At 32.9% G+C, this 24,379-nt stretch overlaps 1 long non-coding RNA gene and 1 pseudogene across 4 annotated transcripts in view; both read right to left on the bottom strand.

Annotated features, from left to right (window-relative positions):
* LOC144287930 (uncharacterized) overlaps positions 1–24,379 on the bottom strand; it is a 124,229-nt gene that overhangs the window by 6,908 nt on the left and 92,942 nt on the right. For all 4 annotated transcript variants that reach the window (XR_013355758.1, XR_013355760.1, XR_013355759.1 and 1 more), the window contains one exon: positions 282–332. This is a non-coding gene — a long non-coding RNA (uncharacterized LOC144287930). The remainder of the gene's footprint in view (positions 1–281; positions 333–24,379) is intronic.
* On the bottom strand, positions 16,124–16,249 carry LOC144288174 (U4 spliceosomal RNA; annotated as a pseudogene).

The following is a 24,379-nucleotide window of genomic DNA, read 5'->3' as shown; positions in this document are numbered from 1 at the left end:
GTAGAGGATTCCAGATTCTATTCTGTACAATGACAGAGGTGAGAGTATAATTAGCTTTTAAAAAATTTTATTGATTATCCATGCTAAAACAAGATGAGTTATTTTCTGAATAACTTTGGCCTTTCATTTTATACTTTAAGCTTTATGCTGTAACAGTGGTTCTACACAACTGTATGTTTAAGTCATTCTGTTCCTACTATAAGACATATAGATACTTGAACAAAGGCATACAATATATGGTACATTAAAAATATATAAGTGAAAATAATGTTTCCAATTACCTTGTGGATGCACCTTTGGTGCAAAAGAGGTCATTCATCATATGCTTAACACTTGAGAGACAAGAAAAACAAAAATATGTCATTGACTAACCCTGATTTTCCTTGCCCAAACCCAAATCAATTAACATTATGTTATTTTTAATTGGAGTCTTTAAATATGCATTTAGATAAGGAAAAACTTATATCACTGTAAGAGAGAAATCCAATAAAATTGTTTTATATTGTAATATTTGAGCAAACCTATAGTGGCCACATCCGAGGCAACTTCCTCTCTAATACATAGAATGGTGCTATTTTAGAGCTGCAGAAGACTTGAAGATTTTTTTTTAATATCATCATTATAAAAGGAAAGAAAGGAAACAATTCTATGAGAATTACCTGTTTTATCCTAAAGTTTTAAATGTGTTGGCCTTAGAATTGGAACTAAAACTCAGACTTCCTGACTCAATGTACATTAGATAAATCTTTTATGTAGCACATAAATACTTGAACATAAAATTTCAGAATTATGTGTCATCTTAAACATAGACTTCCAAAATTACATATGTTGATACATTTAAAAACTAAATCACACTTTCCCAAAAGTTACAGCTATTTTTGACAGTGAGATAAAATCTGGGCAGTTATGAAACTATAATAAAGTATCACCTCTACTATGAGACAGTAAATAAATAAATGTGTTGTATAAAACAATAAATAAGAGAAACCAACTGTTAATCTAAACTGACCAGTTGTTTATCTGAACTAGTGATGTTTTTAGATTAATATTTTAAAATAATTCTAAAAGAATTTATAAAACCCCAAAGGAGGTAATGCAGTGGGGAAGCAATGAGAAAGGCATTTATTAACTTGTCATTCTAATAAATCTATGTAAACTGTGTAGTCAAACAATTTTTAATAAACTCTTATGTCTATAGACAACTTAAAATTATAAAGATAATATACTTTTATTTATCATTTTCTTTCTTGTTTGAAATATTGGTGCATTTAAACAATAAACCTCCTCCCCCCAAAAGAAAAGAAAATGAAACAAATAAAAAGAAAAAAAATAATGACATGTATCTTTTGGTCCATGGGAAACGATCTTATTTTACTTCTCTTGTATTTCTCAACACAAGGCAAGTAAATAGGATGGCAAATATCATTATATTCTGAAAATTACACCTGGAATACAAATATAAATCATGTCAATATGATGCCACACATACTTGGGCTCAATTTTGTCTTCTAAATATCATCCTTCTCTTCATACTTTAAATGATATGAAAAACATCAGGTTATATTAAAATTTTTTAATAGTTTCTGCTTGGAACTAGGACAAACAAATGAATATAGAGAAGGTGGGCAATGAGTTGAATGAATACTAAAAATCCTAAAAGTAAATTTATGAAGCATGATGCACACATTCATTTGTTGACATCCACTCTATGTCATGTAGCCCAAAAGATAGTGATAACAAAATAGCATGAACAAAATACACTCCCTTACCATAAGAAGATACACACTGATAAGGGAGGCAGGCAAATGAGCAAGATATTACATATTGATGATGACTACAATCATAGAGGTATGTATCAGGTGCTGTGTGAGGCTGGAATGAGGACACTAATCACAGAAGAGGACAAAAGTAACAGTTACAGTCAGCCACTTCAAGAAAGGTGGTGATTTAGCTGAATTTTCAATAATAGTCACAGACAAGAAGAGAGGATACATCCTTCAAAGGAAGCAAGGGGAAAAAAGAAGCAGGAATGTGCAAAGACTGAAAGAGATCTGGGACGATATTTTCAAGGTCACCTAGAGGTCAAAACTGAGGGCCCAAATTAAATGTGTAAATAATGGGACAGAACCTGTCAGTATAGAAAAGTGTACTGTCTAGGGCTTATAAGCTTAAATTTTTATGTCTTCTATACTTGCCTTCAAATTCCTTTCATCTAGGGATGCCTGGGTGGTTCAGCGGTTGAGCGTCTGCCTTTGGCTCAGGGATCGAGTCCCACATCCGGCTCCTTGCAGGGAGCCTGCTTCTCCCTCTGCCTCTCTCTGTGTGTGTCTCTCATTAGTAAATAAATTAAATCTTTTTAAAAAAGCAAATTCTTTTAATCTAAATACTAGCTTTTTACAATAAGCAAGTAACAACTTTTTTCAGTGTTCTCAACTGCAAAATGGAGTGAACACTATATATAACTTGCATGTTGTTGAAAACTTCCATGGTAATGTTTTTATTTTTTTTTCATGGTAATGTTTTTAAAGCCCCAACTCTCCAACTAACCAAATCTGTTCATTGTAACCATGATTTATGCATTCCCAAATACAAAGGATAGCATTTATATTATCCTCAATCTCTCAATAGCATTGCAATATTTCACGCTCCTTCTTTCTGGAAGGCAATGTAGAGAACTACAGTTCCACTTTCTGTTCCTCAAACTTTTCTGACATCTTACACTTAACATGTCTTTTTGTTGGGTCATGTTAATTTTGAAATTTGTCTTTTTGCGTTCTCCTCATTTATAATTCTATATTTTTAGTTTTTTTTATATTTTTAGTTTTATGAATTTCTTTTATTCCCACAATCTCAAAAGCCATATACGTCTTACAAATATATATTCAAGAGCTTAGTTACCTTATCTGAGCTCTAGTCTACATGTCTAAATGTTCACTGAGTATCCCCACTTGGTATCTTGCTAGTATCTCAATCATGGTAAAATAAAAATTATGATATTGACTGCAAAAATACATTAATTTCCTTTGTCCTTTATTCTAGTAAGGACAGTTACTATTCAACCAGTTAAATTCTCAATTCTGAACGCTGGAAGCCAATATTGACAGCTTCATCTTCTTTCTTTCTATTCATTGTCAAATCTTGCTCATCCTGAACACAGTATATGAATTAGATTCCTCAATTTGTAACCATCTCAGCTTTCATAACCCTGTATTAGACTATTATTCAAATAGTCTTTGAACTAATCTCTTTCTCAACTCTTCTCCAATCCTGGCCACCATGTCAAACCATTCCTTAAGTATCGAATAAAATACACAACATCAAGTTTTTCAAATGCTCAATTATTTAGTGACTTTTCTCCACCTGGATAAGATCCTAAATTTTTTTAGCCAAGATTATAAAGCCTTATAACTCTACCTGAAAATATGCCTCCTGACCATTTTTTCCTAGCTAATATCTACAGCTCTGTTAATTACTGTTTCTACAAAGAGGCATTAAGTAACCCAATCAAATTTGACCCATCCCCCTTACTCTTCATAATGTCTATTGCAGTCTTGAATGTTACATGTATTTGTATACTTTATATTTATCCCCACCACTAGCTTATGAGCTTCAAGAGGTCACGGATTTTGTATGTGACAAAAGCACATAGTAGGTGCTCAAAACAGTCATTGAATATATGTGTGAATGAACAAATTAGTTATCTCTTGTAGGTATGAGTCAGCATGATCACAAGCATGAAATAGCTAGGATATATGAAAAGTTACTCTTTTTTCTTTTTTGCAACAAAGCAAATAAATTGTAAGCTAAATCCTGTGCCCAAGAGTTTTGGTCAGACTATGCTATATAAACAGTAAAATTTTTAAATGAGTTCCTTTTCTGTCCAGGAGAAAAACAAAACAAAACAGCAACAACTACATCATCAATTTGAGCATTGTTTCTTTATAGACAAAGTAATAGTATAAGAAGTAATTTTCCTCAGTTCTTCACCTTCAACCACTACTATGTAAAGGTAAAAACAATGTCATCCTATCTTTCAATTTTTGTAATCTAAGAAACCAATGTTGCTAGAAGTTTACTTTTCATCAGCAAGAGCTTGAGATATTGCTCATATAATATCAAATTGAAAGTGACAAGTTGCTGTTGTTAAGACTTCTGGTCTTTGTAGGTTTTCTAGTCTCAATGCAGATTTCTGACATCGGATCAAAAATAACCTGTTTTGTCAAGATAATAATAATGAAAAGATGGTCGTGGAACTGGTTTATTAAGGTACTTAATCAGATTTTCTCCATAAAAACAAAATAGTTCTATTAAATCTCTTTGGCTTATTTTTAACAGAAAAAAATTAATGTAGTATATGATAGCTAAATAACTTGTTACAGTAAATATTTTTTTATTTTTTCTCAGACAATAATAATTAGATACAAAATCTAATGTGATCTATGCTACATAAAAGTCTCAAATTTACCTATGAGTACATAGTTTCTTAAATGTATGTTGAAGAACCAAAGATGCCTAAGAGAGAGATGGGAAGCTTTCTTGAACTTGCAGAAAAAGTACTGTCAGACAGATGTTTATGTCTGTGTCTATAACCATTTTTACACCTATATCTATATTTAGATCTATATGTTTTTTCCCCTTCAGACACTTCTCAAACCTGGAAAATGGAAGGACCTTTTAGGTGATGACAGCCACAGGGAAGTCTTAGTATTATGCATGAAGGGGTTTCAAAAGGAAGGCATGAATTTTTTATGAAGTGTGAATGATGGCAACAGAAGATAGTGAATAGAGAGCCCAGGTCTTTTCTAGTCATAATTGTAGTGAGTCCAAAGAGGTACAGAAAACCAAGTAGAAGGGAAACAGGCAAAATTTGTCTCTATATTTTTGTGTATTATCATTGAACTAATTTGTCTTTTTTTTTCACCTGAGGAAATCAAAGAAAACAACAAAACAATGAAGGATTTGTGCTGATATCAGATTTTTTAAACTAATTCTTCTTTTATTTTTTACTTCAGTTTTTTCTGAATTCTTGCTTGTATAAATATTTTCAGTTGCTAATTAGAAAGTAACACATAATATTTGTTAAAATTGGCTTATCAAAATGAAATATACATTTAAAAGGATCACAATATAATACTATTTTCAAATAGATCTAGAAGTATATACCCTTAAGCATAATCGATTCACTTTTCATCATTTGTGTGTATATGTATGTTATCCCTAGTATGTACCAAAACCCTATCTTGTGGCTATAAAATGTACAAAAGTGAACACTACATAATCAAAATCAACTCACTGTATTGGCACTGCCACATCCCTGGAAGTATTCTGGAAATGTCACTGGTGAATATTTATTAGCTACATTCAATTGATTTTTAATTATAATACTTGAATCTTATCTGTCATTTGTGACTGTTTCTCCTCCTTAAAATTCTCTGTTTTGTCTCATTCCTCTTCTATATTTATGGCAGCTGATTCCCAAATTTCTGCTAGAAGTTGAAGAGAAATGGAAACTTTTATCTCAGGAGTGTGAGAGTTTATGCTCCTATCCTAAAAGTAGTCTTAAATACCTGCACCACAAAGAGTAAGGATTGGGGAGTGGCCAAAGAGTAGGTCCCGATGTTAGCACAGCGGCTAACACATATAGAAGTTCAATAAATTGGGATGCCTGGGTGGCTCAGTGGTTGAGCATCTGCCTTTGGCTCAGGGCATGATCCTGGAGACCTGGGATCAACTCCCACATCGGGGCTGCATGGAGCCTGCTTCTCCTCTCTCTGCCTGTGTCTCTGCCTTTCTCTCTGTGTCTCTCATGAATAAATAAATAAAATCTTAAAAAAAAAAAAGAAGTTCAATAAATTATAATCTCTCTCTCTCCCTCTCTGTTTTTTTCATACACGAATTATTTTATTGGGCTTTTTGCTTCAATTTTTTGTGTCTTCCTATTCTCCATAAGACAATGTTTCAAGATCTAAGTAAGTCATGAAAGATCCTACATTACTTCACTCATGAAGAGATTTCCTTCTTTATATCTGACTTCACCTACCTTTTCTGTTCTCTGCAACAGTGGTGCTCTCTCTCTCTCTCTCTCTCTCTCTTTTGATACATTATCTTATTTTATTCAAATACCAGTCTGATCACATATGGTCCAAGAACACTCAAATAATAAGCCACATAGAAAGATATGTTAAAGATTGGTCTTCAAACATTATAGCCAATGATGCCAATTGGACAGCCCTGTCCAATATGAAGTTCTGAGATGATAGAAATGCTCCACATCTGCATGATCCAATATGGTAACCCCTCATATTTGTAATTATAGATCCTCTGAGTACTTGTGGCTAGTGCAACTGAGGAACTGAATCTTTAATTTACATTTTTAAAAAGTTGTATTTATTTAAATAATCTGAACACCCAACATGGGGCTCAAATTCACAACCCTGAGATCAAGACTCTCATGTCTTCTGAGTGAGCCAACAGGTGCCCCTGAATTTTTTATTTAAATTTAAATAGCTACACGTGGCTACTAACTATCATATTGAACTGCACAGATCTGGAACTTTTATTTACTAGAGGGTTGAGAATTGCAAATGCATTGGACAGGTGTGCTAAAGGATTCATGATTTGTATAGTAAGTATTTTTCCTTAGATTTTATGTTTATTTATGTCACAGAAGGCAGAGATGATTACAATTATAGGTAAATTAAAACTTTCCTCCATGCTGTTACTAAAACTCCCCCAGTTTATATTCCAGGTATAAAATACTGCCTGCAGTTCCCTGAATTCACTATGCTGTTTCACACCTCAAAGACTTTGCTATTGCATATCCTCTAGAATGCCATTCCACCCTTGGCTGCCTGGTGAACACATATTTATCTATCAAAACACAGCTCATTGTCACTTTTTTTTTCATTGTCATTTTTTAAACATAGGTTTTCCAGAAACATCTAAAATATTTGAGATTCTCTCTAGAATTCCCTATTGCCCTTCATCCCACCATAACAACCTTATATTTCTTTCCTATTTCCATTCTATAGTTTCCTATAATTCTGTCAAGCAGATTTTCTTGGTGACTTAATGTTTTTAGGGAATATGATGACAGTCCAGATGTTACAAATGCTGATTTCTTAATGGCCACATGAAATGCATGCAATAGCTACTTCAATGAATGCAATAATAAAAAATAAGCAATACACAACTTCAGATAGAGTTCCATTAAAGTAGTTTTTTATTACACTATTTTCATTCAATTTGTTTTAATTTTTTGCATGACATTTCAGTCCTTTTTAAAACTTACCCAGAAAACTCGAAATGGTGGTAACGTTTTACATTTGATAAGTGTTCTATTACATAAGTTTTATAATAGAAGATATGAAATTTATTTCATCCAATATTTGTTGTTGTTGTTTTGTTTTGTAAGCATCGGTTGTCCTCTTTTCTTGTTTGAAAAGGGCTTACACTGAAGGAGGGCACTATATTACTTGGATTTATCTCTCTCCTTTTGCTAGCAAAACCTTTACTCTTTTATCTTCATCTTTTAAATCTGACAGTTTGAATTTAATTTTTATCAGTTTTGTCATTCCCATTTTTTAGCTACATGGGAGCTTGAATATCTCTCTACGGTGTATTGATTTTTGTCCTCATTTAAATATTGTAAAAATTACTATCGATTGTCTCAAGATGATCCTGATGCGCTTCCTCCCCACCCCAACAGTCTCCTTCATTACCAGTATCTTCATGCTAATGGTGTGAGGGTGACTTTGACTGGGAAAGAGCTAAATTAAACCAGGGTCGTGCTTACTGCTATGTCCTTGGAATACTTTCCTTTGGCAGCAGCACTTCCTTTCTTCCTCCCCCTGCTCTTCCTGCAGTTTTGTACAACAACTTGTTCAGATATGCAAGTATAGTACTGAGTCCAGCTTTGGTATCCATGGCAGCAATTTCTGCCCTAGTTTTATCTGACTTTTCATTTAATTCTTCTGAAAGGGCATTCATCCCTTTGTGGAGGAAGCTAATGAGGCGCTGGTACCAGAGCCCTGGTTCCTATGTGCCAAAAACAGCATCTTGCAAAGCTGCAAGACACATGACCTTGGGGAGTAAGTCTCGTTGAGTAAATTTTGCATTTCAAATATCTTCAAACATTGTCCTACAATATTAAACTTTTTCAAGTATCAGAAATAGAAGTGGATGAATAGATTTTTCACTGAAAATTTTTTTCACTATTAGGGGAAAAAAGCTCTTTTTCCCTCTCTACCCACATTTGTTGAGTTTTATCCACTTTTTGAGAAATACAGAATATTCCACTTCCACTGGATACAGTGCTCCAATGAAAATTTGATAGCTATGGTCAAGAAAACTTCTTGTGCTATTTTATAAATTACAATGGGATTTCATGGTTCATAGAACATTTAAACTCTATTGATACTTTGAAAGATCAACTCTGAAAAAGCCAATACTTGAGAAAAGTATAATACAAAATAGCAATTCATGTAGTAAAGTTATTAAACTTTACCAAATAATACATAAGCAGAAGTGATTAAAAAAATGGATCAATAGTAGTAATGTCTTTGCCATTGTCCATCTCCTTTTGTGCTAGTTAGCTCAGCTTTACATATTTGTGGCAGAAACAGTGGCTTTAGCTTCAGTTATACTCTTTTATTTATACTTTATGTAAATTAGTAAAGCTAAGCTAAATAAAGTAGCTTTTTGCCTCTGGATCAGAAATTCCAGGCAGTGTATTTTAAAAGTAATATTAATCTTATACTAATACAGAAAATCACCAAAATTGCTTACAGAAAAAATTACAAAATATTATGCACTTAGGATAAGCATAAATGTCAGTTTTTCATAAAAAAATAAAAAACAGTGACTATGTATCTAAAACGCAAATCTTATTGTCTTTGTTTTATTTATGGTATTTTTATTAGCATTTCTTACTATTTTCCGAAAATGCCACTATTTTTAACATACACTGATCTTATCATTCTAACATATAATTGTAAATAGTACATATGTTGTATGATATGCTTAGAGATACAAAAACTATTCAATAATATTTTCTTATTAGCACTTGGTATCCTGTATATTTAGAATTTTGAGAAATCCGGTATCATTGCCATAGCAATATAATTATATAGGGCCTTAATTTTCTTAAAATGTCTTCCTGAAAATTAAAAACATATGTATAAAATATACATATCTATTTTAAGAGCAGTTTTCACTTAGAATGCATAATACTATGCATAATAATGTTTGTTCTTTATTTAAGCAATAAAAACAACATTAAAACCAAGAACTCTTTTGTTGAATAGTAACCCAGGGTAATATGAGATAAGAAAGTGTCACTAAATTAATCTCTTAAAAAAAATTTAGATTTTAATGACAAGAGAACATACTTTGTTTCCTTTGAATAATATTTTAAGAATCATAATCTCATCTTTTGTATCAGAGACCATAAAGGAGGCAGGACTTGTGTGCTTAATAGTGAGATTTGTCTCCAATTTAATGGGTGGGTAATATTTTAGGTAGAATAAATTTAAAGGGTATTTTTAAACTAATTATTCATTGATGCAGTAATGCTAACTAGCAACCAGAAAAGGAAAAAAAATAGTAATGAGAAAAAAGTACATTCTGACTGAAAAAGTATAAAGGATTAGGTTTCAAGGAAAGGCAGTTGTCACAGTCTGAAAGAAAATATCTTAGAAAACTCTAGACAAGATAGGTAAAAATTACAGCTTTCAAGGTAAGTCATAAAAACTGCAATTGTTATATAAGATAATTTTTTGCAGAATGCATGTGACATGACAGAAGCCATCCTGCATGGTATGTGTCTCTATTCATACTGTCAGATGGTAAGCCCGTATAACTTGGTAAACATACTTCACTTAAGTTTTTACCCATTAAATTAATTTCCAACTGAAAATGCTTGCCTTTACCTCTCATTTTTCAATCATAGGTAACTCACTAAATTTCACTTGTCCTTCTCTCAGGTTTATCAAAGCCTTTCCAGAGATGCATCACTCGACACCACTAACCCGGTTAACTTGAGATTGTAACACTCTCTGACGTGAAATGGAGCCTCCCTGGTAATCCCCACACTGTCCTTGGGTTTGTGTTATCTCTGCTCCATCATCTTTCTTTCATCTTCTACGTACTAATGTGTTCTATTTGTGTACAAATTAGACTCTTTAAATCTTCTTAAATAACACAATTAAATGTTATTAGGTATTCTGATCACAGTGATCCTTTTTTAAAATAGCTGTTAGTTTAAAATCAACAAACATTTAAAGCACAGTATTTTATTCCCTCTAACTTTCTTCAGATGTTGAATAGAGAGCATGAAAATATGGTTTAGAAAAATAATGATTTTTCAACATAATCACCTCTTAATATGTGCACACCTACCAAGTTTTTCCAGACTGGAAATCCCAATTTATATTCAATGCAGTTATATCCCTCTTCATTTTGTTAAAATAATTGATACCTTGCATTAACTTCCTAATCACTCCCTAATATTCTCTATGCCTAATTAGCCCTGAATATTCTCAATGCATGCTTATACAATTTCTAACATCTAGCTAATTTTAAATACTTCCATTAGACATCAGTAGATAGCAACTTTTCTTCTGAAAATTATGTCTGCATTTTCACTGTTTACATTATCGTATATGTGAAAGATTATCTAGGCTGATATTTCTATTTCTGACTTGATAATGAATTGTCTTTGTTTTCGTAGCCCTGCTTCCCTGCTCTTTTTCTCAGAATCTTTGGTAAAATGAAATCATGAAAAATCATGAAAAATCCAGATAAAATATATCAAGTAGAATTCTTAAAAGGACATTTCAAAACTAAAACTCTACAGTGAGTTTACTCGAACAACCTAAGTAGTAGCTAACAAAACACAATGTAAAAGATCAGAAAATTAATAGAAAAATAATCTGAACCTGAAGAACCACATAAAAATATGTCTTGAAGCCCAGAGCAATGAATGTGTATGATGGCATATGATCTAGGATTTTGCTGATTTAAAAATGCTTCATAAATTCTATTTTCTTTGGTTTAATTAAAATAAGTGTTTTGGTAATTATGTGTAATGATCAAAGCATTTTTTCTTAATAAGTACTTTTTTTATTCATCATCATCTCTGTGTTCTCATCACTCTCATTCTGTTCTTTAAATTTTTCATAATAGGATTTATTTTATGACTTATTTTTCTCTTTGGGTGTTCCCTATATGTTTTCCAGACCATCAGTATGTTCTTTATAGAGAACAAGAGAACTGTGCCCCAGCTGTGGTTTAATCCTGCTTTATGATTTAAGTTCATGCCTGTGGTTGTATATCCAACTGTTGAATATTTTATCATTTTATGATAAAATTTGCCTTTTGTCCATAGTTCTTCTCTGGCAATTTTTCTGACATTGTTTTAGATCTGAATGCTTAGTGCCTCTTTTTGGCACTCGTATATGCATGCATCTTAAATAACAATGTGCATAATTACATAATTTAATTATATACATATTGAATGCTGTTCAGCTAGAACACATGATTGCAAATCTAACACAAAAAGGAGGCTGTTTAAAGTTCCAATTTAAAATGTTTGCTTCTCCCTTTACTAATGCATGTGCTAAAGCTGACTTCGTACCCTTTCGCCCATTCTTTTAATCTCTGCAGATTTTATTGAATCTTAAATCTTCAAGCATAGTATTTGCTTTTCCTCTCAATTTTGAATCATCTGCTTCTCAGCACTCTATCCAGATTGTTAATAAATATGTTAAATAGCTATGGGCCTGAAACTAATCCTAGAGGGTCTTACTAGATGCTATTTTTTGAAAGCCCAATATGGTTCTATTAATAATAATACCTATGCATTTTAATATGATTCTCCTTTTGATATCCACCATATTATGTTGTACTGGAATAAATTTTAATAAGATATATTTGATAATAGACTTCACAAATCCTCTATTTTGAAGTTATTATTAAGTTGAAATTGAAAGAATAGTATTCTTCATACCTATACCAAACACAACACGTGTATATAATCCTATTTAAATCCATTTTAAGCAAGTATAATAAATGAAAACATTAAGCCAATGCGGAATCACCCAGGAGGAAACCTCTAGGCAAGACACAGTCAATTACCTAATTTTCTGAACCTTCCTTGGGGTAACCCTGTAAAGCACAACAAGGGCCGTGAGCATTTGAATTGATTATCTTGAGATTTCCTCTTTGGTAACCTGAAAGTGTTGAACTCATATCGAAAGTGACTTCCTTCTTTAAAACCCACAGGGATTAATAAAATCAGCTCCAGAAAGGACACTTTTAGTAAAGACAGTCCCCTTGAAATTAAACCTGCATGTAGCTGAAAATGTTGGCAGTCTTAGAGACCTTAATTTTCAGAAGAAATTCTGTACATTTAAGGACCTGGAATTAAAGTTAACTGTAGCTGCAATAAGCTGCCTACAAAAATCTTATCTGGACCTTTACACAAATTACTCTTTCTTTTAGGGTCGTTTCATGTATATGTTTTTAATGTAAGCATACTTTATTTTTGTCTCATTAGCCTTTTCTTATACTTTGATGTCAAGTCAAATATATGGTTATTTCTTGATTATGCATTATTTGGGGGAAGAAACACAGATAAATAATCTGTGAAAACAGAAAACCCAAGACATTTATGTTGAACTTTAAGAGTGATTTCTTATTTGTATTTGCAATTATGTTTACACTAAATGTTCAGTACATGTACATCATGCCAAGCGATGCAGTCATAGCCAAGTCTAAACTTAAGAACAACCCCAGGATCTCTTTATCTTTATGTCTGAATACTTAACTCTTTGCTCTCCTCTATCATCCAGATAGAGAGAAGCAACATAGCTCAATCATAACGCAAAAGCAAAATAAAACACTACTTTCGTAATTCATATTTACTTTGAGAGAGGCAGGTTGAAGATATTTCGGCCAAAAATCCAGGCCCCTTCTCCCTTCCAAAGGGAAGAGATAACAGCAGGTAAAAGCAAAACTGGATAAATCAAGTTATAAAACTGAAACATGCTGGATGAGATTATACATGTAAAACAATCTCAGACATAAAATATTTCCTGAGCTGGAAAACAGGAAAGCAAGAGCCAGTTGTACCTGAAGGGAAACTGCTGTGAAAAGAAAATGTCTGTAAAATGGCAGATGGGTGCCATTGGTCTGTTCCTGAGGCAAGGAAAAGCATTGTTAATTCTGGTGGGTACATTTGTCACTAGAGAGTGCTTCCTCATTACAGGGCAGAGACTGCATTAGTCCAGAGGAAATACCTTTCAGAGATGCCTACTTTTCGCCTTTGCTCCGTGCAATGTTTGGAATGTTATTTTATCTTCCTTGTTAGTTCAATAGAAAGAGGGTGCCTATGTATGGGAGGTTGGATTAATATATTTCCTTTTCAATTGAGTAGAAAGGCAAATGAACATCCTGGACAATAATGCCCGAAAATTCTGAACTAGTGGACAAACATTACAAGGAATTGCATGATTAACTATGAAAGTTAAGTAGCTTGTGAGCAAATCTCAACAGTACTTACTGTATGATCATACTTGTGTTAAGTATTACAGAGGGCACAAAAAGAACATGGTTCACTTTAGTTTTATAAGCAAAAATGTATAGGAATTTGTAAGAAAAGGCTGAAATACACAGATGTTTTATAGAGGACAGGGAATTTAAGTTGGACCTTGAAGGATGTTACCACTTGTGCATTTCCAGCATGAGAAATGTTAGAAAGCTCTATCATGAGCTAAGTGTAACCTAATATGGTGATGAAGTACTGCTGCTATTATTCACCATTATTTTCTTTTTAAAGATTTTATTTATTTATTGATGAGAAACATAGAAAGAGAGAGGCAGAGACATAAGCAGAGGGAGAAGCAGCTCCCTAAAAGGAGTCCGATGTGGGACTCGATCCCAGGAACCCAAGATCACACCCTGAGCTGAAGGCAGATGCTCAACCACTGAGCCACTCAGGCGTCCCTCATTCACCATTATAGATGGCATTCTTTCGTGTTTGCATTGTGGTTGGTTGTTACGTAATAAATTAGGATTCAGACTGAGTACTGGGTCTAAACGACTAATGTTGGAATTGAGTGAGTGAACTGACACGTCACTCAAGTAAATAATATGGCACTTTGTTATGCCAAACCTAATATCTTTCTAAAAGAAATCTACTAAAACAACCATAGACTTTCTTTGGGTGGGGAAAAAAAAGGAGACCTGGAAATAAATTAATTCATTTTAGTCTAAAAAGAAAATAAGCTAGTGTTGCAATGCCACCCTCCCAGGAAATCCATATTAACTATTTTGTTTAATCACATATACATTTTTTATATATTAGCAATTTTTGTTTCCTCCTAGAATTGATTGTTGAGAGTTAAAAGCATTTATGACTAATTCATTCAAATCTTTGAGAAAAGCTTATGAAGCACTACTGATTTTAAATAATTCATTTACATAGATAACTTCAATTGCTTTACCTTTCCAATATGTTTATATTTCTTTATGTTTGTGTGTGTGTATGATTTTGTTAAATAAATATTATATTTAGCATTCTAAAAGATGCTTAGCTACTCCTAACTACTTTATTAAGGAAAAGTTCATATTTTGCACATTCTCTAAACTTACACAAGTTGTTTGGTGGGCTTTACAACTGTCCGTGTAATATTGGCTTTAACTATATCCAATATATTAACATATATTAAAAATACTAATTTTGTAAATGTTATATTCAGATCATTTATCTTTATCTGTGAATTACTACTCCTCTCTTTATCTCCCATTCCTATTTTAGTTACGTTTTAGCAGAAGTAGCATATAATTATAAAACATAGTGAGGCAACCTAAGTTTGGATTTCTGCTCTAACATTTCACTCTATAGTTCCTAAGAAGTTACTTATTTTGCTCTATCTTTGCTTCTTCATCTGTAAAAATGGATACGAATTTCACCTCTTGGGGTGCCTAGGTGGCTTATTCTGTTAAGTGCTGGATTCTTGTTTTCAGCTCAGGTTGTGATCTCATGGGTTGTGGGATCTGATGGAGCCTCACGTTGGGCTCCTTGCTTAGTGAGGAGTCTGCGTGAAAGATTCTCTCCCTCTGCCCCCCGCAATTAAATAAATAAATCTTGAAAAAAAATGTCAACTATCTTGTGGGGGTTTTGTAAAGTCTATTATTTTTTGGGGGGGTGGTTGTAAAGTTTAATAGGATCATTTATTAAAGAGCTTGGCAACTGAGGAGTACTCAATGAATATTACTAAGATTATGCTTCTTGTACTTAGAAATCTTTCCTTCTGTCCAGCATATTTGATTTCAGAACCTCATCATCAATCTGCTAGCATTTTTTTGTGGATTATAACCCATTAGTTGGCTGTAGAATCAATTCACTGGATCTAATTGAATATCTATTAAAATGAAAATAAAATCAAATGAAAAATATCAGATCACATCAAATATAGTAAGATTAATAATTTTTATTATGAGACTTATCTTAGTTATATGTGTGTGCATATAAAAATATTTTTTATATTCTAAATCACATTAAAATTCTAAAAATCACTTTCAGTGATCCTGTATCTTTCTGATACAGAAAGATATCTGAGTGTTTATGGAGTATTTAAAGTATCTCTATAACTTGGCGTATTTGAAGTATCCCTACCTATGGAGTATTTGAAGTATCCCTACCACTCCCAATTCCTATTTTTCTAAAGGCTGCCAGAGTTAATTCCCTGAAAGGTGAATCTTCATAACATAACAATCTATGTTTATTTAAAAATGAAGACAAAACATAAAAATCAGCCAAATTTGGAGCTCCAAACTTAGCATGCATACAGAATTCCTTCATAAATGAATTCCAACCTCTCTCTCCTAGGAATTCTATACTCTTGTCACACTGATTTTTGCTCATAACTTCCTAAATGCCATGCACTTTCACCACTCTGAAATACTTGCCTTTCCAATCGTTTGCTTTTATTCATCCTTAAGTCACAACTCAATTATTTTCTACTCAGGGAAGCCTTGGCTAACTTGAAAGACAAGTGCATGCCTCCCTGGCTATCTGTCAACAGTTTGCTCTTTGGTGTTAATACTGATATGTGATTTTGTCTATTTAAAACAAACAGTAAAGTTAATAGTAATGAAATAAATTTTAGCAGTGAATTTTTTCAATTAGCAATAATCGCGCCTCGGATAAACCTCATTGGCTACGATACTGCCACTGCGCAAAGCTAATTTTTTCTATTAAAATATTAAATTTGCCTTATATTCAATAGTTATCAGTAATAACTTTATTACTTTGGAGCTAGAAAATGATGTTATATTTATGACAACATGTTGTATTTTTCTCTCTTGCAAGTCAAATAACTTACACAAATAGACCACTAGGAGAGCCAAATTACTAAATCCCATTATTATATTGATCATTTAATTTACATATCAATACAATATTACAGAAATATGGTCACTCTGACACATCTCTACCACTTGAGAATTTAATATTTTCAAAAGCCCACTTAACTCATTTGTTGTGGCAATCTTTCTATTTCTTTCTATATTTAAATGAGTAACGCATATTTATTTTTCCATAGTACTTTACATTTTTTATAATTTGGGGATCAAGATTAACATCATTTGAGAACAAGACATGATCTTATTTGTGTTTAGCAGGCACGTCTTTATGTCTGTGCTTGTAAGTTTTGTTTTATTTTTTAAATTTTGTTTTGTTTTTTGTTTCAGTTGAAGTTAAAATATGTTTTATGTCACTCCTTTAGTGGTTAAGAGAAAAATGGGAAAAATAACAGACATAGCAATATAAAAGTAGATTGTCATTCTTCCAGGAATAAGTAGAGTTGAATTAAAATAATTCTGAGCCTGAGGACAATACTACACTCATATCCAAGAGGAGGAAAGGATGTAGATAGGACTTGAAAAGAAGGGGTGCCTTCTTATGCTTGACATAAAACATTTAAAAGCCCATATTTTTGTAAGAGGATCTGAGAAATACCTTCCTCACTGAATTTCACAAAGCTTCCAAGTTATTCTGTATCTGGATCCTTGGGGCTACCCCAATTTATAAAAATCAACAACTCAGAATCATATAACCATAAAGGCATTTTTTTGCATTTGAATGAAAAACTACAACCAAGGGAAGATACACTTCTTAGCTTGTATAATATATGCAAGAAAGAAAACTTACGTTGCAACAATGAGGTGGGGAGTGATACTAGTGTATGAAATACAGTATTCATTATTACTAACAAAAAAGTAGTCATCGTATAATATGTTGTCTTTATCATTTTATATATTTGTAAGACTTGTGAATGCACTTCCAATCTCAGTATAGCAACTCTAATGTGTGAGAAAGATTTTTAATTTCTCAATTTTATCATAATATGGGGATTTTTCAGGAAAATAATCCTTGTACAAATTGCGAGGAAGAAGGATATGCAAGATACAACACATAGTATTTATACTCACAGAACTCATAATTATGTGGAAAATAATAACATTTATAATGATGCAACAATTAGATAAAGGTAGCTGCTAACCCAAATGTATGAATATATAATGGATGGTCATTCAGAACAGTAGAAAAAGACAAAGTTTTCATGGTTGCTTTCAAGGTGATGAAGTTGAGAAATTTCCCTAAACTGATTAAGATTCAAATAAGCAGATATGAATATAAAGTACATATGTAATGTAAGTATTCAAATACCACTAATAAATTCAATATTTTAAAGTTTTTCACCATTAAAATGAAAAGCAATAGATTAACAGATGGCAATTTAATAAAATGCCTTGAGATATTGAATGTAATAATTTAACAACATAGATACAATGTTATAAGAAAATAAATGATTAAGACCAAATGTGTTTATTCATAAACTTTGTCCAGTTGAGAGAGGAATTATTTTGGGTAGAACATGGTAAAAAGTGTATCTTCATAGTTTTATAATTAATTCAGTTATGACTTACAAAGATATAGTGTGATTTGAGCTGTTCCATACAAAGAGAGTAACATAATTCAAATAATTTTAATAATGGTTTATTCAAAGGCATTGACCAGACTAGATTTGTTCATAAGGGTTTGGTTTAGTAGATAGAGGCAGATTGTCGTGGAATGCCAATGCCCATAAATCCAAACTTTGTGATTCACGATACCCATTGGGTTTATTATCATTACTAGTCCTCAAGTGTGTACAACTTTGCAATGTCAAAATGCACTTATCTATTTTATGTCAGTTTGTTGTTGGGTGACTCAGTTGGTTAAAAGTCTGTCTTTAGCTCAGGTCATGATCTCAGGTCCTGGGATCGAGCCCTGCGTCTGACTGCCCACTTGGCAGGGAGTCTGCTTCTCCCTCTCCCTCTGCCCCCTCCCCTGCTTGTGCTTCTCTCACTCTCTCTCTCTCAATAAATCAATAAAATTTTTTTTAAAAATTATTTCTGCAAACTAAGCCAGAGAAAGGTTAAATATTTGCAAGTTATACATCTAGTAAGTGGAGCCTGGTTTTCTTAAGGATTTGAAGGAATATTTTACAGAAGCACATTTTCCTGAACCTCCCTGGGAAACATGCATATTGTTGATAAAGTAACTAGAAGTGAAATGAAATTACTTTTAGACCAAGAAGACCCATCTCTTGAGTTGGTGGCAGAAAGTTCTCTCATGTCATATATCTCACGTCAGATATCTCATGAGGTAGATAATCTGAATGAAATTAGGGTTTTTTTCAGAAGGAAGAAGGAAGTATATGTGCTGTGTATGACTCAAATTGTCAGTCTTGTTCTGTGGTTTTTCTCTGCAACTATAAACATAATATGGTTACTAAATGATCACATACCAAGTGACTAAACTGATACAATGTGTGTGATCTTCATTTTTTTTTTTGTAGGCGCCATACCTGAATGGAGCCCAAACTCGGGCTTGAACTCATAACCCCGAGATTAAGACATGAGCTAAGATCAAGAGCCAGATACTCAACTGAGCCACCCAAGTGGCCTTGATCTTCTTTAAATTAATGGCATTTCATAATTGGAGGGCATTGGTTTCCTATAGATATTCTGTAATAACCCATCACAAATATAGCATCTTAAAATAACACTATTATCCTACAGTTTCATCCTTTAAGTTTTGTAATTTACAAATTACACTAAAATACATACTTAAAATGGTCCGAGAGTTGTTTGACTACACTGGATATTTGATGTGTTATTATGAAAAACATTAAGGTGCCAGCCACAACTGCATTTACTGATGTAGTGCAAAAACATTTGTTTGATAATGGGGATACTTGGATTTTGACTCAAATTATGTCGGGGGAAACTTTTAAACATTCTGCAAGCCAATTCATTCCTGTAGCACTCAGTTGTCTCATGTGGTGATTAGACATTATCATTTATGGACGCTTTCAGCTATACCACCTCTAAATGTCAATCTAAAATTCTGGAAAAAAATCCAAGTCTATAGGTCACCATATTATAATGATCAAACTATATGAATTGACATATTTTTATTAGAAGAATATGAATTTAGAACTGCAGAGACTAATAGTTTCTTATAGTTCCAATTCGAGAGATGTTATTTGTTGCGAAATCATTGACTTACCTTAAGTTTGCTAACACAAATAATTCTGTCTTGAGAATCCATTTTCCAAAATACATACTGTTGTTTAAGATCATCAAGGCCCTTTAGAAAACAACTTAGCAGGTACCATCACCCACACCTGCTTATTTTGTCTTAGATCAGATTTCAGTGTGAAGAAACAAGTTGAAAACAGGTGAGACACATTTCTTTTTAAGGCAAGAAAATTTATAATCTAAACTTACAAATGGGGGCAGCTGGGTGGCTCAGTGGTTGAGTGTCTGCCTTTGGCTCAGGGTGTGATCCCAGAGTCCTGGGATCGAGTCCCACATCAAGTGCCTTGCAGGGAGGCTGCTTCTCCCTCTACCTCTCTCATGAATAAATAAATAAAAATTAAAAAAAAATAAACAAACTTACAAGTGGGAATGGCAGAAGATGGACAGGGCAGATTTGAAAATGTAGAGAAGATTATTTACAAAGGCAGTTTTTCATGTAAATGCACCCAGACCCACACAGATATGCCTACATGCACTTTTCCAAATTTTTTCTCTGTCACACTAGTCCACAATTCAAAGTTTTAATTATTGCTATATCTTTCTAAATAGAATTTGTTTAATATTCAGTGTAGAATTATCTTTAATTGAAGAATTGTGTAGCCATATGATGAGTGGGTGTTCAGAATTACCAAATTCTATCAGTACCCTAATAATTCAGAAACATATAGGTAAAGGGATTGCTTTGCTTTGGGTCAAAATTGGTTGGAAGACTTAGTGTAGATACATTGGGATCTCTGGAATACAAAGATCAAAACAGAATGAAATTTGAGTATGTTGATTTCTAGGGTAGGGATACATACTATTTTAGATTTGACTACATTAAAAAATGCTCACATCACTAAGTCACCATTTATTTTCTTGCAGTGTGTAGGTACCCTTAGCTTTTATTTTTGAAGTAGCCAGTACACAATAAGCAAAACACAACACCATTAAAAAATAAAACATTTCTAAATAGAGATGTTCTAGCTCTATTTCTTTTTCAAAGATTTTATTTTTTTAAATTTTAGACACAGAGTGAGAATGGTGGAGGGAGAAGCAGAGGGGGGGTAAGAGGAGGGGGAAAAAAATCTCAAGTTCACTGGGCTCTGAGCACCAAAGCTGAGGCAGGGCTTGATTCCCCTACCCTTAAATATTGACCTGAGCCATGACCGGAACCAAAACCAAGAGTTGGTAGCTTAAACAACTGAGCCACCCAGGAACTCCATGTTACTGTTCTAGTTTTAAATAACCTCCATGGAGGCAACTGAGTTGCCCAGTTAGTTAAATGTCTGCCTTTGGCTCAAGTCATGATTCCAGAGTCCTGGGATCAAGTCTTACATTGGGTTCCCTACTCAATGGGGAGTCTGCTTCCCCCCTCCTGTACCTTTCCCCCCAGTTCCTGCTCTCTCTCTCACTCTCTCACTCTTTCTCTCAAATAAATAAAATTTTTAAAATAAATAAATAAATAAATAAATAAATAAATAAATAAATAATAAATAACTTCCATGGAGTTTCTTACTGTGTTGCTTTTTTATTCGGTACTGATTAAACAGTAATGTGAAAAGTTTTATTTCAAAACTGTCATGTGTCTATCAGGTAATCCATCCTAGGTGATATCTTATCTTTGATCAGTTACCTTTTTTTGTTGTTGTTTTGAAGCACAATGCCATAAAAATCTTTTCAAAGGAATAGTACTCTTTTAGATTAACTATTTTGATCCCTCATTATGGCTTTTATTAGCTGGACACATTTTTATTAGAGAAACTATCTTCCAAGAAAGGTAAAATTAAAAAAAAATTTAATGTGCAAGTGAAAATTTATTATTTATGATGAAAATTCAGCAGAAGAATTAGCAAGCAGTTTTCTATCTTTAGACTTTAGTTTTCAAAAGACTTTCCTAGTTTTATGGTCCTTTTACATTTCCTCTGATAGGAAAAAATCCTCCTATCCTTCTAGATCTGACTCTAATTAAAATGAGATTATTTAAACAAGAAATAGCTCTATGTGATGGGTTCTTCAGTTGCTACATTTTATTCACTTCAGATGTTTCCCTTCTCTGTGACAACATACTCAGAACTTCATATAGAATATTCCTCTCCCTGTGAAAAGTCACAGCTATTAATCCCCACTACAACACCAGCCTGTATTTCAATTATTAGGTTGTATGTCATGTAAAAATCTTTAAAATCTAAATTGTTTCTATTGCATAGAAAATGCTAAATATTGATTAAATGAAGTTATCAGAATTAAAGCAAAAAATTTATGGCAGGTTGAGCACTAGTTAAAAATACTGTAAGATTTCCATTACAATAAAACACAAGTCTTCTAAGCTACTTTAATTGTTGTTCCAGATTTGAGCAGCAATTGCAAATACATACAAGTCATTCTGCATGTTTCTCTGTATGTGAACAATGTAACTTACCTTTTCTGGTATTGTTTTTGAATTGTTTAAATGGCCCTTTAAATTATTGAGAAATTATCTGTGTTAAGAGAAGATGTGAAGGGTTCTTTGATTTGGTTGCACCTTAGATTTAATGTCCAGATAGAAGGTTTAGACAGAAGCAATTTTCAATCACAGTTTACATTTTCTTTCACAAAAAAATTTGTGAAAATGTCTGACATTTATAAAAATAACAATTGACGGAGAGTGTGGTATAACTATTATGATCATTTTTGTGTATTTTATGCTGCCTAAGAAATTGCGTCCAAAATTACAATTCTGTCAGACATTATGCTTTAGGAGGAAATAGAGTTACCAGGATTTGAGGCTGCTTAAACATATTCTCTAAATACATACCATTGGAATAGAACTGAAACGATATATAGCAGAATAAATCCACTCATTGTTTTATATCTGGGCTTTGAATAACTTTAACAAACATTTGTCAGAGGAAAATGTCAGAACTTAAGATTTTTTATTGTGGTCAGCTGTGAGTATTCATTGAAATGATAACAGTCTTTGTTCAATCTAGACTTACCATTATTCGAGAAAGACATTTTAATATCTTTTTTGAAAACTTTTATGTATGTTATGCAGAATCTGTATATTGCTCCATTCATTTAAGTCTACTTCACTAAAAACTGAATTCTTGTTGTATGAAAAGATTTTAAAATGGATCAATTAAGTCTTCCACATTATGAGGATAGGATATCAGTAAAACACAGAGAATTGAACAATGATTTCTCTAAAAGTAAATCATTAAAATAACCATCTGCATTTACAAATAGGAAGCACTGACTGGTATATCAATTATTTGCTGTATCAAAAGAAACTATTATTTTTGAAAATCATCAATTATATTCAAATTATTTAATATTTATTAATCTTATAAGACTGCTGGGGAACAGTAGCTTCACAAGGTTCACATAATTACTGCAGTAGAGGGTAGAAAAGTTGTGAGTTTCCCAACTTAAATTCAAAATGCCATGTGGGCTTCTGGTTTAGTAGTCACTTAATTAGAATAATGTCATTGAAAAGAAGTCTGAACTGAAAGGACACCCTAATTTTAACCAATTTGATGAATAATACACAAATTTGTACAAAATTAAGTCACAGTATTTTAACATTTAAAAAAACTAATTACAAATCCCTTTCCTATAAAACTCTCTAAAACCAGCTTTTCCTTCTTAACTCCAATTTGTTGGTTTCATCCAGTGACCAAAGACAGAATCTTATAATCATTTTTAAGCTCCTTTTGCTTCTACTCTCCTATGTCCCTTTATTCCTTACATCTCAGTAGTAAGTGTAAGAAGGTTATGAAAACAGTAATGTAAAGCACAAGTAAGTCTGATGGAAAGACATCCTGTAAATATCCAGGAAGTGGATATTAAACACTGTGGGGATACTGGTACGATTCAGTTGCAAGACGTGAGAGGCACCCGGCCAGTCACACAGCATACAATGTTCAGTCACGGTGGTGCAGGATATATTTGACAGTCCAGATGGATTCCAGCAGGCAGCTTCAGAGCAGGGAGTACTGAGACCCAAACCAGAAGAGGATTTAGAGACAGTATGCATCAAAAGACATAAGGCAGCAGGTATCAGAGCCCAGATTTTGGGCAGAGAAACAAGGGCAGGAGTCCAGAATCTAATAGGGCTGACAACATTTATCACAGTACTGATGATGAGGTATCCAATACTGATCATGGGGCTCTGAGCAAAGTCTGATTTTTTTGCAGAATTACTCAAGTGTCTGTTCTCAGGATCTTAGTTTGTCTCTAAGGATGAGCTCTGAGTTGTTCCTTTTTGCATTCAAAAGTTATTCAGGATCTTTAAAACTCTTCTTCCTCTGTATCTTCTGTGGAGGAACTCTCTGTTTTACTCCTGTTGTAACAACAACAACAACAAAAACCAAAACACAGTAAAGATTCTGTTTATCCTATTACCTATATTAGTAACCTCTTCAGTGACTACTGTACTTTTACTTCCTTTCTTCTTTAATCCAAAGCAGATAATGTTGCTTGGTTAATCTGCCTGTTAAATTCAGTAACTTTCAATTGCTTGAATTTGTGTACCAAACTGAGTGCAAATTTCTCTTTAGGATATTCAAGATTCTTTACAATAGAAACTCAATTTCCTACTTAAATCTCCTATCTTATTATCTTTAGTGCCATGCTTTACTCAGCCTTTACATGCCAGTTTGCTTCACCTATTTTGAAGAATTAGTATTTACTGGTTAGACATAGATTTTCCAAATGTTTTTCATTCATTCTTTCTGCTGAAAATATAGCCATAAACTCTGTTAAA

The sequence above is a fragment of the Canis aureus genome, chromosome 17, assembly GCF_053574225.1.
Source record: "Canis aureus isolate CA01 chromosome 17, VMU_Caureus_v.1.0, whole genome shotgun sequence".
Taxonomy (NCBI): Eukaryota; Metazoa; Chordata; class Mammalia; order Carnivora; family Canidae; genus Canis; species Canis aureus.
The sequence above is the reverse complement of the archived record's forward strand: the minus strand, read 5'-3'. Positions and strand labels throughout refer to the sequence as shown.